General features: G+C 42.5%; 1 protein-coding gene across 1 annotated transcript in view; it reads right to left on the bottom strand.

The window, feature by feature from the left end:
* mbnl2 (muscleblind-like splicing regulator 2) overlaps nt 1–11,008 on the bottom strand; it is a 195,176-nt gene extending 184,168 nt beyond the window's left edge. Inside the window, exon 1 of the mRNA XM_072258813.1 lies at nt 10,938–11,008. The gene's annotated coding sequence lies outside the window, so the exon portion shown is untranslated. The remainder of the gene's footprint in view (nt 1–10,937) is intronic.
* Between the last annotated feature and the right edge of the window lie 2,690 nt (nt 11,009–13,698).

Genomic DNA, 13,698 nt, shown 5'->3' with positions numbered 1-13,698 from the left:
TCTATGAAGCGCATTCTGACAGGCTGCATCACCGTCTGGTATGGGCGGGAGTGGGGTGCTACTGCACAGAATTGAAGTAAGCTGCAAGGAGTTGCAAAATTAGTCAGCTACAGCATGGGTACTAGCTTCCGTAGTATCCAAGACATCTTCAAGGAGCGGTGTCTCAGAAAGGTGGTGTCCATTAAGTTCCACATCACCCAGGACATGCCTTCTTCTTATTGTTACCATCAGGAAGGAGGTACAGAAGCCTAAAGGCACACACATAGTGATTCAGGAACCGTTTCTTCCTCTCGGCCATCCGATTTCTGAATGGACATTGAACCCATGAGACTACCTCACCACTTTTTCAGTTCTGTTTTTGTTCTACATATTTAATTTAACTATTTTATATACATATATATATATATATATATATATACACACATACTGTAATTCACAGTTTTTTCCCTATTTATCATGTATTACATTGCACTGTTAACTCAAAGTTAACAAATTTCACGACGTATGATGGTGATAATAAACCTGAGTCTGGTGTTCAGTAGCTGTAGCACTTTTGGGTTTAATAATGCCACCCATTGTACAGAAATGAATTAATTGGGCTGAGCCACCAGGTTGTGATTTACACAAGATGAGTGTCCTTACTTTCTTAGAAGGTTAAGGAGGTTTGGCCTGTCACTGAAAACACAGTGATAAGCCAAGCCTCCTTAACCTGAGAAATGATCCTTAGAAACCCTGATCCTTATCACATTCCTAAGAAATTCCCCTGTTGGAAGTACCCCGCTGGTTGCATAATGGTCTGGTATGGTAATTCGAGTCTGCAGGAATGTAAGAATCTGCAGAGAGCAGTGGACTCTGCCCAATATATCTCAGACACAGCCCTCTCCTTCCTTCCCCTCATTAGTATCTCCAGGCAGCTCTCTTTCAAGAAGGTACCACCTGGCATCAAAGATCCTCCCAATCAGTGCCATGCCATCTTCTCACAGCTGCCGTTGGGCAGCAGGTACAAAAGCCTTTAGTCCCATACCACCAGGTACAGGAATGGCTATTTCCCTTCAACCACTGAGTCCTTAAACCAACCTGCACAACCCTAATCCCTGCCTCCCTTTAGCAACACTATGACCCTTTGCAATGAAGTGGATCAAGTCTTTTTTTTCGCAAACAACAGAAAATCTGCAGGTGCTGGAGATCTAAGCAACACACACAAAATGATGCAGGAACTCAGCAGCCCCGGCAGCGTCTATGGAAAAGAGTTGATGTTTTGAGTTGAAACCCTTCACCCTTCATCAGGACTGGAGAATAAAAGATGAGGACTCAGGGTTAGAAGGTGGGGGAGGAGAGGAAGAACCACAAAGTGATAGGTGAAACTTGGAGGGGGAAGGGTGAAGTAAAGAGCTGGGAAGTTGATGGATGAAAGAGATACAGGGCTGGAGAGGGGGAAATCTGATAGGAGAGGACAGAAGGCCACGGAAGAAAGAAACGGGGGAGGAGCACCAGAGAGAGATGATGGCCAGGTAAGGAGATAAGGTGAGAGAGGGAAAAGGGGATGGGGAATGGGGAAGGGGGGGCATTACCAGAAGTTCGAGAAATTGATGTTCATGCCATTAGATTGGAGGCTACCCAGACGGAATATAAGGTGTTGCTCTTCCAACCTGAGTGTGGATCATCGCGACAGCAGAGGAGGCCCTGGGCTGACATATGGGAATGGGAAGTGGAATTAAAGTGAGTGGCCACTGGGAGATCTTGGACGGAGCATAGGTGCACAGTGAAGCGGTCTCCTAATCTATGTTGGGTCTCATCGATATACAGGAGGACACATAAGGAGCTCCAGATACAGTAGATGACCCCAATAGACTCACGGGTGAAGTGTTGCCTCACCTGGAAGTACTGTTTGGGACCCTGAATGGTAGTGAGGGAGGAGACGTAGAGGCAGGTGTAGCACTTGTTCTGTTTGCAAGGATAAGTGCCAGGAGTGAGATCAGTGGGGTGTGACACAGGGACAAGAGAGTCGCATAGGGGGTGATCCCTGCAGAAAGCAGAAGTGGGGGGGAAGGTAAAGATGTACTTGGTGGTGGGAACCCATTGGAGGTGGCTGAAGTTACAGAGAATTATGCGCTGGACGCTGAGGCTGGTGGGGTGGTAGGTGAGGACAAGAGGAAATCTATCCCTGGTGGGATGAAGGCAGATGTGTGTAAAATGGATAAGATGCCATTGACAGCAACATTGATGGTGGAGGAAGAGAAGCTTCTTTCTTTGAAGTGTTTTTTTTTGTTACAATGGTGTTCTTGTAAAATTGATGTATAATTTAATGTTAAATTTATGTTCTTCTTGTGAATATATAATGTTCTGTGCCTGTGATGCTTCTGCAAATAAGCTTCTCATTGTAGTTTTGTATACATGTTTCTGTGCAAATGACTATAAACGACTTTGATTTTGACTTTGAATGAGACCCGAGGCTTCTTGCAAAGAGAGAGAGAGAGAGCATTCAGAACTATGAAACTTTTATTAAAAACAAGACATAAAAACATAAGAAATAGAAGCAGAAGTAGGTGCTTCAGTACATCATGCCTGTTCCTTCATTCAATAACATCATGTCTAATCCTTTACCTTCCTGCTCTGACCCAACATCCCTTGCTATTTCAAGGCCCACAACATAATCAATCTTTATCTTGAATACAATCCGTGACTGAAACTTCACAGTCCTCCAGAGTAGAGATTTCTAAACACTATCATGGAAGATGAAGGGATTTCACAGAACATATAACACAACAGCACAGTACAAACCTTTCAGCCTATGATGTTGTGCCAACTTTATAACCTACTCTAAGATCAATCTAACCCTTCCCTCCCACATAGCCCTCCATTTCTCTATCATCCATGTGCATTTCTAAGAGATTCTTAAATACCCCTAATATATCTTCCTCCACCACTACCCCTCGCAGGACATTTCATGCACTCACCAGTCTCTGTGTAAAGAAACATATCTTTGACATCCCTTCTATACTTCCCTGCAATCACCTTAAAATTATGCCCCCTTGTAATAGTTATTTCTTCTTATCTCTGTTCAAAATGGTCCACCCTCATTCTATATACCGCTGCCAAGGGCAACGTCATCCCAACGTTTACTCAGACCTTCTGAGAATTTTGAATTGCGATCAGACTGTTCCATAATGTTTTGTATATTCAATCCTAAGTATATTCTTATTCCCCTGTGAATAAACTGTCACCGGTGACTTCGGTTAAAGATAATTATCTAGGTCACTCTCGAAGGAAATATGATTGGGTTTAATACAGGATTACTGGAGGATCAGTTTGATTTAAGTTAATCAGATTATATCCAGTGGGTGTTCAAGAAAAAGATGCATTAAACTGGATGCATGTCAGCATTTTTTGACAGTCCCTCACTCTGGTTAACACTAGAAATGATCAAAGTTACACCTCATGAACCAGAAATTTTTGCAAGGTTTCCTCAATAGTTGGATGAAGAATGCAGGGGCACTAGGGAATGAGCAAAAATTTACAAAGTCAACACAAAAATCAAGGAGTGAATGCAACCTGAAAAGGTTGAAGATTATGGGGTTCTTTGTTTCAGGAAAAAGAAAAATAAAGGAATATTATAGGTGAGCCACTTAAAATTTTAGAAGGTTCCTTTGAGAAAATGTGGAGAAAATAATTTCATGATGGGAAGTTTGAAAGAACAGCCTTATTATGAAATTTTCACTTTTAAATTAAAAAAGAAAGTCCTTTATTCAGAACATGTTGTGAAAGAGTAACATCCAAGAGCAGTTGAAGCAAAAATCTGAGATGGGTTGAAGGGGAAGATGGATAAACATGAGAGAGAGAGGGGTGAAGGAGAGAGATAGTGGTAGGGAAAGATTAAAAAGGGTGGTTGGTGGTTCAAGTGAAACTGAAACATAAATAGGTGGGTAGGGTGAATGGTCTACTTGTGTGCTATTAGTTTTGTGTCATTACAAGATAATTAAACGTGTGTTCTACAGGTCCGCTTGAACAACAGTCCTTGAAACCGTATGCCACAATTAGTGCTCCAACACTGCAATCTGATCTTTGAAATTCACCTCAAATTGTGAGACTATGAACGATGACTATCTCCCATTATAGTTTTAGAGAGGTACATGGGAACTAAACATTTGGCATCAAGATGCTTAATTCAGCAGTGGTTCTCACTCTACACCAGTAGGCAAGAGACCTATGAATGCATGGAAATGGCAACCTAACTTCCGAAACACTTGCTGCCTCGGTAATGAGCAGCTGTCAAAGATGGGCCAAGGACCTATGAATAAATTCAAATCTTGAGTCCCAAGATCCAAGCAGGAAACCAATGAGAGTTCAACTTCTGTTTTAGGCACTTCAACATCACCAAGAGAAGCACTGGGCCAAGAGGTGCTCAGAGTGTTAAATTTTAGGGTAACCTCAAGTTCAGTGGGCCAAGTTACTCCTCCCAGGGGAGTTTGGAGTTTCTATGTAGTAATAAAGCCAAAGGGGGCAGAGAGAGGGGTAAGGGGGCAGCTGAGGAATTACAGCCAACTAAAGAAATGAATTACTGATTATAAGCATTACATCTCCAGTGCCTCATAATTAATTACAATGATCACGTAATCTCCTCATCTCTTGCTAACCCACCGTTCTCATAGACATTGCTCGAAGCGTGTTATAGTTGTTGAAAAGCAATGTGACACTTCTGTATTTGGCATATCATGAGAAAACTGGACTGAAGAAATTGTGTAATTTCCAAGTCCGGCCTTTTCATTATTGCTATTCTCTACTGTAGTACAGTGTTAGTTAGTATGATTCCCATACTCCAATCAAGCAGTGACGCAGTTCCTGTGAGTTAGGGTATGGAGCTCAATGGGGTAAAGTTGCGAATCTGCCCTTTCAAATGGTCTTGACTGCATTTCACGACCCAACTGAGATATCACCGCTCCAATTTATGTAGGGTTCAGGTTTTGCCTGAGCTATGGTGATGCCATAACTTTCTCCTTTATCGACCTCAGTGCTTGAGGTTGGATTTAAACAATCTTGATTGACTGTGCTTATTAATCCATAAAAAAGTGTAGACAGTAAAGTGTGGACTATCTGAAATATGGATTCATACCCACCACCAAGCCAACAACATTCGCCAAATTATCTGTTGTGTGAAAAAGTTTTTTCAAATGAGGCAATGAATCCTCAGGCTTATTGAACGTTTGAAGAGAGTACTCTCTGATATGATATGCAGTTTTGCGGAAGTCAGCAGACCAAATAATTTAACTCAATGACAACTTGTTCAAAAATGAATAGATGAAATGTCCGAGAGTGTGGAAGACACATTTGCTCTGCAGTTGGATGGGTCAACTTTGCCAGGCAACAAATCTTTGCTTCCTGGTTATAAAAGATGAAAGCATGATTCAAGAGATGTTATTTGAAATGGAACTAGAAACAGATATGAAGGGAGTCAATATTTTGGGGTTGTTGAACAATTTTTCAAAGAAAAGGACATTCCACTCATCAACATTCTTGCTTGTGCAATAGATGGGCCACCATCAATAACAGGACACCACTGCAAGGATATTACTTTCTCGAATAGAGCTCTGCCTAACATATTTAACATTCACTGTGTAATTCACAGAGAACATCTTGTTGCAAAAAACTCAAGAGATAGGCTGTACAAATAATTAAATACTGCTATCCCAGTGATAAATAAAATTAAGTCCCATGCTCTCAATTCTCAACTATTTCAAGAACCTTGTATTGAGAATGATGAACAGTTTGAACGCTTGCTGTTGCACACAGAAGTCAGATAGCTCTCAAAAGGAAACTGCCCGAGATGCTTTTTGAAACTGTGTTAAAGTTATTTGAAGACTTAACCGGTTCATTCAGTAATCAGCTCAAGAACATTAGGCATGACAGTGCTTATTTGTAGAATTATTCACAAAGTTTAATGAAATTAATCTTCAATTGCGAGGAATTTATGTGAATCCTATGAAAGTCAAATTAGTCATCTCCACATTTCTGTCCGAGTTAACCCTACCTAAGTGGAACAATGGCCATTGCGACCTTTTCCAATTTCTGAGCCTCTCTGAGTTGGAAGAGAAAGAAAGAAAACTAGATGATGATCTTCAGAAATACTGTGCCCATCTGGGTGAGTGGCATAAATAAATGTCAGAAAGAATTCAAGATCTTCTATCAATACAAATTCCAGATTGGGAAATAAGTCCATTTCTGAACACTTGCAATGAGGAATTAACAGGAAGAATGGAGGAAGAAGTGATCTTACTACAAAATGACTTTGAGCTGAAGCCACAATTCAAAAAATCATATTAAGACTTTTAGTTGCATAAAGAAATCTCTGAATGCTATAGTGCACTGTGGAGAAAAGTTTAAGGTTTTCTTTGTTGCCTTTCGAACATCATATTTAGTAGAGTGTGGCTACGGTGTAGTTGCCCAACTTTTGTCAAAGCAACAAAGCAAATTACTGAACATAGAAACATAGAAAATCTACAGCACAATACAGGCTCTTCGGCCCACAGAGTTGTGCCCAACATGTCCCTACCTTAGAAATTACTAGGCTTACCCATAGCCCTCTATTTTACTAAGCTCCATGTACCTACCTAAAAGTCTCTTAAAAGACCCTATCGTATCTGCCTCCACCACTGTTGCCGGCAGCCCATTCCACACACTCAGCACTCTCTGAGTAAAAAACTTACCCCTGACATCTCCTCTGTACCTACTCCCCAGCACCTTAAACCTGTGTACTCTTGTGGCAATCATTTCAGCCCTGGGAAAAAGCCTCTGACTATCCACACGATCAATGCCTCTCATCATATTATACACCTCTATCAGGTCACCTCTATCCACCATTGCTCCAAAAAGGAAAGGCTGAGTTCACTCAACCTGTTCTCATAAGGCATGCTCCCCAATCCAGGAGACATCCTTGTAAATCCCCTCTGCACCCTTTCTATGGCTTCCACATCCTTCCTGTAGTGAGGCGACCAGAACTGAGCACAGTACTCCAAGTGTGGTCTGACCAGGGTCCTATATAGCTGCAACATAACCTCTCGGCTCCTAAATTCAATTCCATGATTGATGAAGGGCAATACGCCATATGCCTTAACCACAGAGTCAACCTGCGCAGCTGCTTTGAGCGTCCTATGGACTCGGACCCCACAATCCCTCTGATCCTCCACACTGCCAAGAATCTTACCATTAATACTATATTCTGCCATCATATTTGACCTACCAAAGTGAACCACCTCACACTTACCTGGGTTGAACTCCACCTGCCACTTCTCAGCCCAGTTTTTCATCCTATCAATGTCCCGCTGTAACCTCTGACAGCCCTCCACACTATCCACAGCACCCCCAACCTTTGTGTCATCAGCAAACTTATCAATCCATCCCTCCACTTCCTCATCCAGGTCATTTATAAAAATCACTAAGAGTCAGGGTCCCAGAACAGATCCCTGAGTCACACCACTGGTCACCGACCCCCAAGAAGAATATGACCCGTCTACAACCACTCTTTGCCTTCTGCGGGCAAGCCAGTTCTGGATCCACAAATCAATGTCCCCTTGGATCCCATGCCTCCTTACTTTCTCAATAAGCCTTGTATGGAGTACCTTATCAAATGCCTTGCTGAAATCTATATACACTACATCTACTGCTCTTCCTTCATCAATGTGTTTCGTCACATCCTCAAAAAATTCAATCAGGCTCGTAAGGAATGACCTGCCCTTGAAAAAGCCATGCCGACTATTCCTAATCATATTATACCTCGCCAAATGTTCATAAATCCTGCCTCTCAGGATCTTCTCCAACAACCTACCAACATGGAGATCAGAGACGCCTTCTGAGAGATATTCAGCCACATGTTGAAAAGCTGATATCACTACACCAAGCCAATCCAGTACATAATTTTATCTGTTGCTTTAAATAGATTGGAATAATTTTTGCAATTATTTTTTCACCGCTTTGTATTTGCAGTTCCTATTTTCTTCCACAGTGCATCGTAAATCAAAATTCTTTGTTTTTATGTAATGGCTGGAAAGGGAGAGGGGCCGCTAGGGATGTGGTCTGGGAGCCAAAGGAGTAGTAACCCAAAGAAGTCTGGGAACCACCGCTCTAAATCAAAATTTTTCATCAGTCATAGGAGTCTCTTTTACTTCATTGTGGACGATGTAGTTGGAACCTTTGCTGGGTTTTGTTAGTTCTCTGGAGAATCTTTATCAAACAGTTGGTGCAGTTGATTGTGTCTGTATATTAGTTGTATTTTGTTAGAGTGAAAATATAGAATATTATATCTTTGAAACAGGCTTTTTGCTCCAAATGGTCCACAACTACCAAAATGCCCATCTAATCTACTCCTATTTGCCCCGTGTGTGTGTGTGTGTGTGTGTGTGTGTGTGTGTAACTTATTATTTTATGCACTTCTATAATATCATCCCTCATTCCCTTTCCTTCTAAGGGGAAAAATATCCTCCAACCTCTCCCTTTATTCAGTCCCTTGAATCCATGAAACATCTTTGTAGATCTTTCCTGCACTCTTTCTAGTTTATTAACATCTTCCCTGCACAGGACAACAAAAACTGAACATAATATTCCAAAAGTGGCGTCACCAACATCTTGTGGAGGATTAGAAGCAGATAGGTCACAGGGAAGCAGGGAGCATGCTGGCAGAAGGCCTCAGCCATCAGGGATTCAGCTTCCTTGACCTGAATGAGCAGCCGTGCCACAGGATGAACAGACTGTACTGAAACCTTGCTGTCTCAGGTGGATTGCCATTCCCCGAACGGTAGCAGCAGGTGCAACCCCCACCCTTAAACTTTGCATCTCTGGTTTCAGCAGCCAGACTCCGAATCACTGTGGTTTCCGTTTCCTGCATAATGTCACTCAGCATTTTTTTTTGTCTTTCACACCATTCTCTGTAAACTCCAGAGACAGTTGTGTGTGAAAATCCCAGGAGATCAGCAGCTTTTAAGATACTCAAACTACCCCATCTGGCACAATCATTCCATGCTGAAAGATCACATTTCTTCCCCATTCTGATGTTTGGACTGAGTGACAACTGAACCTCTTGACCATGACTGCATACTTTTATACACTGAGTTGCTACCACATGATTAGCTGATTAGATACTTGCACTAACAAGGAAATGTACAGGTGCACCTAGTAAAGTGGGCACTGAGTGTAGCTGAGGGAGTCAGAAATTGATTAGTGTATTGACAAGAATATCCATATTTTGAAAGCCATATTCTTAACACAACCTTCCTTCTTAAAATACATTGCCAGCATTGGTGCAAAAACACCCTTTGAAGTTCTTAAGTACATCTATGGGTGTGCTTTTTGTCGCCACTATTCGTTAGAATCAAAAATAATTGGGTGCTGCCTATTGTTAATGATCCTGATTTAGAACTAGTATAAGGAACATGTGTGGGATGATTGATTGGACAAGCAATAAGCAGGTGGAGAGGCTGATCAATAGGCGATCAATATTTAGCTGGAGACTATGGGACTGATGGATTTCATAAGGTTTATTCTTTATTCCTCCCCCTCATGGTTTATTGGAAAGAAAGGTTCAATAACTTTGCATTCAGTGTAGACGAGCAGATACCGAAAATCATAGACAGTGCCCTAAAATCACACCACTTTGAGAATGACCATTTTCACTGCCTGTTTAAAAGAATCATCAATTCAGAACTGTTTTGCTATTATGCATTTTTCAAAATCCCTCTTAGTTATTTATTTGCAAGTACACATTATGTACGGTTCTGGTTGCCCAGCTATGGGGAAGATGTTATTAAGCTGGAAAGGGTGCAGGGAAGTTTCAGGACGATATCACAGGGACTGGAGGGCCTGAGTCATAAGGAGACTGGGCAGGCTTTGTCTGTTTTCTCTTGAGTGATGAAGGTTGAGGGGTGATCTGAGAGGGTTACATAAAATCATGGGGGTCTTAGATAAGGTGCATGGTCACAGTCTTTTACTCAGCGTAGGGGAGTCCAAAACTAGGAGCCATGGGTTTAAGGTGTAAAGGGGACCTAAGAAGCAACTTCACACAGAAGGTGGTGGGTATATGGAACAAACTGCCAGAGGAAGTGGTTGAGACAGGTACAATTACAATTGTTAAAAGACATTCGGACGTGTACATGGATAGGAAAGGTACAGGCCAAACATAAGCAAATGGGACTAGTAGGTGTCTTGCTTGGCATGAATGAGTTGGGCCATGCTGTATAACTTACAACTCTGCATATATTGTTTTTTCGACTATTTACAAAGATTATGGTACTTGATGGATCTGATATCCCATTTCCCCAAACTTATTATGGCACTGAAAGAGATTATTTGGCCCCTCAGAAGCAAGCTCTCTCCCAGGGAACAATCCCATCAATCCCTCTCCCTTGCTTCTTATTCCCCTGTAACCCTGAAACTCACTCTTTCTCATACATGCCCATGAATTCCTCTGATTTTTTAATTATTTGCCCATATGTCTTTGGGCTGTGGGAGGAAATGGAGTATTTGGGAGAAACCCACACAGTTATTGGGAGAACCTGTGACTGCATCCGAAGTCGGCATTGAACCTGGGGCTCTGGAGCTGTGAGACAGCAGCATTCACCCACTGCTTCTCTGCGCCACTAGAACTGAGCAATGAGATGTGGAAGTTCTCACCCCATCTCCTGGTTTTCCATTGAACCATGGTGAAAACAAGAGCAAGTCCTCTCAACATCTTAACCAGGAGGCATTTCTTTTTCTACGGCCTTCAGTACAGAGCATTAATAAAACAAATTCCCTGAACAGAGACTGCACAAACTCAAATGAGGAAATCACATTTTAACTCTTCTCAGCCTATGAAACGTACATCAATGTAAGTGCGACAGAGTCAGGAGTCTGCTCAGGCATACATAAAGATGAATGGAAAATGTAACTGCAAAAGCACTGACAGCACTTACCCCAGGAGTTACTCGGTGCCAAAGGGTCTGTGTAACAACACAGTGCACTGTGGGTGGAGCTCAGATTCTGCCTTCGCTGACGTCAGAACTATGATTTCTGCATCTCTAATGTGCTGCTTGTCTGGCTAGCCGGGAGCGGTGCAACAAGTGCTGCAGTCAGTGTCCTGATCAAGGTCTTTCCCGGCTCACAGTTGCCATTTCCAGGCAGGTCCACAGTGCGGGCATCTGATCAGAAAAATGCACAGAGGGCATCAGACCACAGAGCTGGTGGGTTCTAGGTTAGGAGGGGGCGGTCTTACTGGGTCTGTAGTTAGGCCGCAACCAGAGCACTGTTCTACTGGAGTGACGCAGAAAAGATTTATGGAAACAATTCCGGTCCTTGAGAATTACAAGGACTGTTTTGGTTGGGGTTATTTTCTTTGGAGCAAAGGAGAGTGAAGAGAGATTTTATAGAGGTGCCTGAAACAAACAGTAGCCCAGACAGAGTGCAAGAAGGAACCCTTGAAGACCAGAGTCTTTGACTTAGAGTCATAGAATCATACAGGTTCTTCAGCCCAACTAGTCATGTTGCCAAGATTTGCATCTAAGTGCTCAATTTGCCCTTGCTTTGGTATTGGGAAATGAGCCTGGTCAGGTGTCAGATCTCTCAGTGGGACAGCATTTTGAAGACAGTGATCATAATTCTATCTCCTTTACAATAGCATTGGAGAGGGATAGGAACAGACAAGTTAGAAAAGTGTTTAATTGGAGTAAGAGGAATTATGAGGCTATCAGGCAGGAAACTGGAAGCTTAAATTGGGAACAGAGAAAAGTACGGAAGAAATGTGACAAATGTTCAGGGGATAGATACGTTCCAATGAGACAGGGAAGTTATGGTAGGGTACAGGAACTGTGGTGTACAAAGGCTGTAATAAATCTAGTCAAGAAGAAAACAAAAGCTTACAAAAGGTCCAGAGAGCTAGGTAATGTTAGAGATCTAGAAGATTACAAGGCTAATATGAAGGAGCTTAAGAAGGAAATTAGGAGAGCCAGAAGGGGCCATGAGAAGGTCTTGGCGGGCAGGATTTAAGAAAACCCCAAGGCATTCTACAAGTATGTGAAGAGTAAGAGGATAAGACATGAAAGAATAGGACCTATCAAGGGTGACAGTGGGAAGTGTGTATGGAACTGGAGGAAATAGCAGAGGTACTTAATGAATACTTCAGTATTCACTGTGGAAAAGGATCTTGGTGATTGTAGTGATGACTTGCAGCAGACTGAAAAGCTTGCACATGTAGATATTAAGAAAGAGGATGTGCTGGAGATTTTGGAAAGCATCAAGTTGGATAAATCGCCGGGACCTGATGAGATGTACCCCAAGCTACTGTGGGAGGCGACGGAGGAGATTGCTGAGCCTCTAGCAATGATCTTTGCATCATCAATGGGGACGGGAGACGTTCCAGAGGATTGGAGGGTTGCAGATATTGTTCCTTTATTCAAGAAAGGGAGTAGAGATAGCCCAGGAAATTATAGACCAGTGAGTCTTTGAGTTTTGAGGATTGAGTTCAAGAGTAGAGAGGTCATGTTGCAACTCTACAAATCTCTGGTGAGACCACACTTAGAGAGTATTGTGTTCATTTCTGGTCACCTCATTATAGGAAGGATGTGGAAGCTATGGAGAGGGTGCAGAGGAGATGTACCAGGATGTTGCCTGGATTGGAAAACAAGTCTTATGAGGCAAGGTTAGCAGAGCTGGGACTTCTCTCTTTGGAGCGTAGAAGGATGAGAGGGGACTTGATAGAGATCTACAAGATCATGAGAGGCATAGATAGGGTGGACAGCCAGTACCTGTTTCCCAGGGCACGAATAGCAAACACCAGAGGGCATATGTACAAAGTTAAGGGAGGGAGGTTTAGGGGAGACATCAGGGGTAAGTTTTTTACACAGAGGGTTGTGGGTGACTGGAATGACTTGCCAGGGATGGTGGAAGAGGCTAAAACATTAGGGGTATTTAAGAGCCTCTTGGACAGGCACATGGATGAAAGAAAAATAGAGGGTTATGGGGTAGTGTGGGTTTAGTACGTTTTTTTGTAAGGAATATATGGGTCAGCTTAACATCGAGGGCCGAAGGGCCTGTACTGTGCTGTAGTATTCTAGTGTCTAGTATCTAGTGACCCTTACTCTTTGTGATTTTTATAAATGACCTGGATGAGGAAGTGGAAGGATGGGTTAGTAAGTTTGCGGATGACACAAAATGCCTCAACCACTTCCTTTGGCAGCACATTCCATGTATGGACTGGCCTCTGTATGAAGAAGTTGGTCATCAGGTTCCTAATGTATCTGTCTTCCCTGTCCCCTCCACCTCAGCCATCCCCTCAATTTAAGCCGATGCCCTCTAGCTATTGATTCTCCAACCCTGGGGAAAAAGACTGATTGCACTCACCCTATCTATGCGCTCATGATTATATGCACCACTATCATATCATATCTCATTCTCCTGTGCTCCAAGGAATGAAGTGACAACCTGCTGAACCTCTCTCCAACATTCACGTCTTGGCGACATCCTCACAAATCTCCTCTGCACTCTTTCCAGCTAAATTGTATATTTATGTGGGTTGATAAAAGACTTGTTGGGGTTAGGGTTTAGGGGGAGGGAACCTTGATGGAGTTGAGAACTGAGTATTAGGGGGTCTGCACTCACTGCCTGATAGAGTAGGAGCATGTAAAAATTATCATATTTATAATGCACTTGAATGAGCGTGAGCAGATCCATATCCTACCA

Source organism: Mobula birostris, chromosome 5, assembly GCF_030028105.1.
Source record: "Mobula birostris isolate sMobBir1 chromosome 5, sMobBir1.hap1, whole genome shotgun sequence".
Taxonomy (NCBI): domain Eukaryota; kingdom Metazoa; phylum Chordata; class Chondrichthyes; order Myliobatiformes; family Myliobatidae; genus Mobula; species Mobula birostris.
Note: the sequence above shows the minus strand (reverse complement) of the source record. Positions and strands in the feature narration are given on the sequence as shown.